This window comes from Sphaerodactylus townsendi, linkage group LG03, assembly GCF_021028975.2.
Source record: "Sphaerodactylus townsendi isolate TG3544 linkage group LG03, MPM_Stown_v2.3, whole genome shotgun sequence".
Taxonomy (NCBI): Eukaryota; Metazoa; Chordata; class Lepidosauria; order Squamata; family Sphaerodactylidae; genus Sphaerodactylus; species Sphaerodactylus townsendi.
Window position 1 is genome coordinate 147,457,408 of NC_059427.1, and position 6,000 is coordinate 147,463,407.

Sequence of the window (6,000 nt, forward strand, 5' to 3'; positions counted from 1 at the left end):
TGTACCCCCCATAAACTGGCCTTCAGATGGAAGGGAATCAGTCTTCAAATCGTGGTATTTAGTGACCTTCTCATATTGTTGTTGTTATCATCATCATCATCATCATTATCATCATCATCATCATCATCATCATCATGATTTATTCCTTGCCTTTTGCTACAGTCTCAGGTAGGTCTTGGAGATCTTCCAGATTTGCAACTGATCCCCAGACTACAGAGATCTTTCTCCTGAAGGAAATGGCCGCTTTGGAGGGTGGGTTGAATGGCATTAGACCCCACGAAGATCCAGTCCTTCCCAAACCCCATCCTTCTTCCGAAACCTCCCAGAATTTTTGAACCCAGAGCTGGCCAAAGTAGGCATGATGATAGCAGGGAATTTTCTCCTTCGCACACTTCACACTCCACCCTTTCCTTCTCTCCGCTCCAGGTTTACGGAAGACATGTCCCTTGCCCTCAAAAACAACCGGACCTTTGAGTTCACGAATGGGACCCTGCAGCTTAAGCAAGTCCAACCCGAGGGCGCTTGGGAGTTATCAATGCTTGGCTGAGAAACACGATCAGAAACTGAAGTCTCATCACAGCGCATCTCATTGTCAAAAGTGAAGGTTTCCCCAGCATGCTCCTGGCTATTCGAGTGGCTATATGAAATTACCGATAGGATACTGTCATAAGTTGAATGAGGAATGATGGGAAAAAAGCAGATGAGAGCGAGGGTTTGGGTGCCAGTGGAGTATAGTTGTTGGATATTGGAGCCCTGCATTCAAATCCAACTTCTGCCTTGGTGCTTACTAGATGATCATTGGCCAATTTCTCTTGATGCTTACAAGATGATCATTGACCAGTTTGTCTTTTTGTTTCTCTTTGCCTCACCTGTTGTGAGGGTAAAGTAGGGAAGAGATTCCACTCTGATTTCCTTGGAGGAAGGGTGAGGTAAAGAATACCCTAGACATGTAGTTTGACAGTGAAAAATAGCTCTGAGGCAGTGGTGGCGAACCTTTGGCACTCCAGATGTTATGGACTACAATTCCCATCAGCCCCTGCCAGAATGTCCAATTGGCCCTGCTGGAAGGGGCTGATGGGAATTGTAGTCCAGCAGATCCTCTAGTGTAAAGGTGCTCCTGCTCTAAAGAGTTGAGCATTATTCTCCTCCAAAGAGCACAACAGAGGCGAATGGGCTCAGAAAGTCAGAAGAGAGCTTTCTCTGTACCCATTCTATTACACATTTACACGAGTCTCCCCATTCCTATTTCATGATCACAACAACCCTTTGAGGTAGGCAAGGATGAGAAAGAATGATTGACCGAAGACATTGAGCATGCTACTTGGCAAGGTGGAAATTTGAACCCGGGTTTCTCAGATCCTAGTTCAACACTAGCATTTCCTCCTGCCCTTACAGGTTTCAGCCAGAGCATCTAAGGCCATATATAGTACAGTAACTATCTATATAGTACAATAAGGGAACATCATCAAATCCACAGCTTCCCATGATATAGCACTCTCCTCTTCCGAGGCCCTTTGAGATAGTGCCAGAACTGCATCCTCCATCACGATTTTGGAAAGCAGGTCAGATTCCAACAGGCGATCAACTGTCAAGTCGGCCCTGTCCAGTAATGTTAGCTCTCTTCCTCACCCCAGGATTAGTGGCGGAGAAATGCTGTGGCTCATTTGCATACATTAAATCATTTATACACACTGAGACTGAAAGAAAAATGTGCAGGGATTCAGGTGACCTCCGAAAAACCTCTCCAAGTATAAAATTAAACCTCTAAGGCAGGGGTCCCCAAACTACGGCCCAGGGGCCAAATGTGGCCCCCTGAAGGCTGACTATCCCAGCCCGCCAGTACATGGCGGTGGTGGCCTCCATTCATGTGGCAGTGAGGAGACTCGAGGGAGAGGAGGAACCTGCATTAGCGGCCGTTGATTGCAGTTACATGATGTAGCACCCCAAATCTCCATGAATTTTCTGACCCAGAGGTTGGAAACCTTACACGTGGCAACTCCTGCTCCACCTCTTTCCTTCTCCGGTTTACTCCATGTGTTGCTCTCAGGCTTTCTTGTTCCGCCTCACTCCCATTGGCATCAGCCAGGCTGAGGTCGCTCGCTGTGGCTGCTAGGGAGGAAGAACCCAGGAAGATACCTGATCCTGGGTTAGATGGAATGCTTCATTGGGAAAGTTCTGCTTTGTTTTTTTACAGGGGAAGGTATTCCACAGCCTCCCCAACAATATTTGGAGCCCACCCTGTACTTGACATACTTTGGTCACTGTTCTAAAAATAGACCATGACAGAAAGGCTGAAAGGTGAAATCAAACATTTTACAATCATTTGTGCATAGGAATTTGTTCATAGTTTTTTTTAGTCCGGCCCTCCAACAGTCTGAGGGACAGTGAACTGGCCCCCTGTTTAAAAAGTTTGGGGACCCCTGCTCTAAGGGCACATAAAGCCACCCGATGCCCACTGTAATCAGGGGTGATTGTTCCACACGACTGTAAAGGGACTGGCTTGGGCGAGGTTGGGTTTTGGGGTGTCTCTAAAGTCAGCAGAGTGAGAAATGAGGTGAGAACCTGTGTGGTGTAGTGGTTTAAATGTTGAAGAGGAGGAGGAGGAGTTGGGATTTATACCTAGCTTTTCAAGGTGGCTTAAAAACTCCTGTCCCTTCCTCTCCCCACAACAGACCCCTTATGAGGGAGGGGGATGAGAGAGTTCTGAGAAAACTGTGACTGGCCCAAGGCTACCCAGCAGGCTTCATGCGTAGGAGTGGAGAAACAAATCCAGTTGTCCAGATTAAGAGACCACCACTTGTGTGGCAGATTGGGGGATCCAGTTCTCTGGATTAGGATCTGGGAGATCCAGGCTCAAATCTCCCATGTGCCACCTAAGCTGGCTGGGTGACCTTGGGCCAGTCACACTCTCTCAGCCTAACCTACTTTGCAGGGTTGTTGTAAGGATAGAATGAAGGAGAAGGAAACAATACAAGCTACTTTGTGTCCCCACTGGGGAGAAAGACAGAATATAAATGAATTAAATAAGTAAATTGACAGGACCAAAATGCTGCCCCACAGTTCCCAGTTTGTTACAGGTAGGTGAATATCTCAATGTGATGAAAGGGGGCTTGACTCAGAGAAGGGCAGAGAAGGGCAACGAGGATGATTGAGGGACTGGAGCACCTTCCCTATGAGGAGAGGCTGCAGCGTTTGGGACTCTTTAGTTTGGAGAGGAGACGACTGAGGGGGGATATGATTGAAGTCTATAAAATTATGCATGGGGTAGAAAATGTTGACAGAGAGAAATTTTTCTCTCTTTCTCACAATACTAGAACCAGGGGGCATACACTGAAAATGCTGGGGGGGGAAGAATTACAGGACTAATGAGGAAGCAACTTTTCATTACAGCGTGTGATTGGTGTTTGGAATATGCTGCCACAGGAGGTGGTGATGGCCACTAACCTGGATAGCTTTAAAAGGGGCTTGGACAGATTAATGGAGAAGTCAATCTGTGGCTACCAATCTTGATCCTCTTTGATCTGAGATTGCAAATGCCTTAACAAACTCCAGGGTGCTTGGGAGCAACAGCCATGAGAAAGCCATTGCTATCACATCCACATGTGAACTTCCAAAGAAATTTCACCTGGTGAAAACCACTAAACAACTGAAATGAACAGATGAATTTCTGGTCCTGATCCAACTAACTTATTCTTATGTTCTTATGTTCTTATGACTCTCAAAAGCTGATGCAATGAAAATCTTATGCCAGCATGGTGTAGTGGTTAAGAGCACATGGACTCTAATCTGGTGAACTAGGGTTGATTCCCCACTCCTGCACATGAAACCTGCTGGATTATCTTGGCCCAGTCATGGCCGCACAGCCTGGAAAACCCACAACAACCGGTGAATGCCGGCCATGAAAGCCCTTTGAGAATACTCAAAACACCCCCCTTGTGGTTGCTAATACTGGGGTGCCATTTTTGGAACCTGTGCAGCTTTAATTGCTACTTCTGACCATTGCCACTCCACGCGATTGGTGTGCTCCTGTGACGGCTGCGTTTTACAAACACAGACAGAGGCCAGAATGAGGGGTAGATGCTTGTGCAATGTTTCTGTTTTGCCTGTTGAAGGAGAATCTATGCTCAGTCTGAAGGAATCTGGTCTTGAGTCTGAGCTGGGAGTCTGAGCTGGGAGGCCTCAAACAGGGAAAGGAACAGCCAAGTGCAAAAGCACAACAGATGTGCAGTACCTTTCTGCATTGAGATCCAGCACAGTGTAGTGGTTAAGCACAACAGGCTCTAACCTGGTGAACCAGGTTTGATTCCCAGCTCCTACACAGGAAGCCTGCTGGGTGACCTTGGGCCAGTCACAGTTCTCTCCAAACTCTCTCAGCTCCACCTACCTCACAAGGTGTCTGTTGTGGGGAGAGGAAGGGAAGAGGCAGCCAAGACAACCTGAGTCTCCCTATGGTTGAGAAAAGTGGTATATAAAGCCAAACTCCTTTTCTCCTTCATGTTGCTGTCCAAGGTGCTACTGGACTCCAATCTGTCTCAGTCTTGTTAATAAACAGGCAGAGGGAAATGACCACTCATTCATCTATTTGTCTGCCTCCATCCATCCATCCATCCATCCATCCATCCATCCATCCATCCATCCATCCATCCATCCATCCATCCATCCCATCCATCCTCCTCCCCTCCCTCCCTCCTCCCTCCCTCCCTCCACTCCCTCTCCCTTCCAACATGAGGAAATGACCGTTCATTCAATCTGTTGTCTGGCTCCTCTGTCCTTCCTCTTCCCTTCCTCTCCTTCCTTCCTTCCTACATTCCCTTCCTTCCTTTCCCTCTCCCTTCCTTCCTTCCTTTACTTCCTTCCTTCCTTCCTTCAACTTCCTTCCTTCCTTCCTTCCTTCCTCCCACCCTCCCCTCCTCCCTCCCTCCCCTCCTCCCTCCCTCCCTCCCTCCCTCCCTCCCTCCCTCCCTCCCTCCCTCCCTTTCCTTCCACAATTTAAATATTTAAAACATTTAAAAACCATTCAGTACTTTACATTTCAGCATTATTATACTAATTTCAGATGGTGATAAATAGTAACATGTCCAGTGAGGGTAAAGCTGTGGGATTGATGGGAAAAGGGGGAGGCCAGATGTTACTGTAGCTCCCTCAACTATATGCCTGGTGGAACAACTCTGTTTTATAGGTCCTGCGGGATTCCATAAGATCCAGCAGGTTTCGTGGAACTGAGCATCCCCCCAGACTAGGGCCACGACCAAGACATTTTCTGTCTTGAGGTGCTGAAATGAATTGGGCAGGTCCCAGGTACTGTGGAAGGAGCAGTTCAGAAGAAGTGCAGAAGTGTGTTGTGGGGAAATGGGAAGAAACTATTACAGCCCAGAGCCCCTTAAGAGTACACTTGGTCTGCACAGAAGAGAGAGCACAACTGTCCGATCTCTTCTAGGAGCCACCAAGATTTTGGTGGGCCCTGCCAATGAGAAGAAGCTGAAAGGCGCCACGGTGACCTTCCACTCTGAAGCTTGTGGTTTGACTTGACTCACATCCCTGAAGCACGGGATCAGAGTGGCAAGCGGAGGGCCAAGGACGATACGGAGTCGGACTGACCTGGACAAGTGAGTGTGGTGGGCCGAAGGGAGACGCATGAGGGCTTGCCTCCCCTCAGTTGTGCTGTAGTGGTCAGGTTCTTCTCTCTCTCCCCAGGTACTTCATCAGCAACACAACCCTGACCATCACTGACTTGGAGTACTCTGACCAAGGGTTATATAGCTGTGTGGCTTGGACATCTCTTGACTCCGTGAAGAAGAGCGCCAGGCTGTTGGTGGCTGGCAAGTATCCAAAAAGGGCGATAGGAAGTTTGCTTTTTCCCCTGTTGGGACCTCTCAGGACTCCAAACCAGCGAGGCAGTCAAAGAGATGGATTGGGGTGGTTGTTGCAGGTGCTGGGGTTTTTTTTGGGGGGGGGGGATGGTGGCCAGTCTTCAGCCAATCATCAGTGGCGTAGGAGGTT

The 6,000-nt window shown here is 48.2% G+C and overlaps 1 pseudogene; it reads left to right on the forward strand.

Annotated features, from left to right (window-relative positions):
• Nucleotides 1-6,000, forward strand: part of LOC125427910 — a 50,254-nt pseudogene that overhangs the window by 43,475 nt on the left and 779 nt on the right.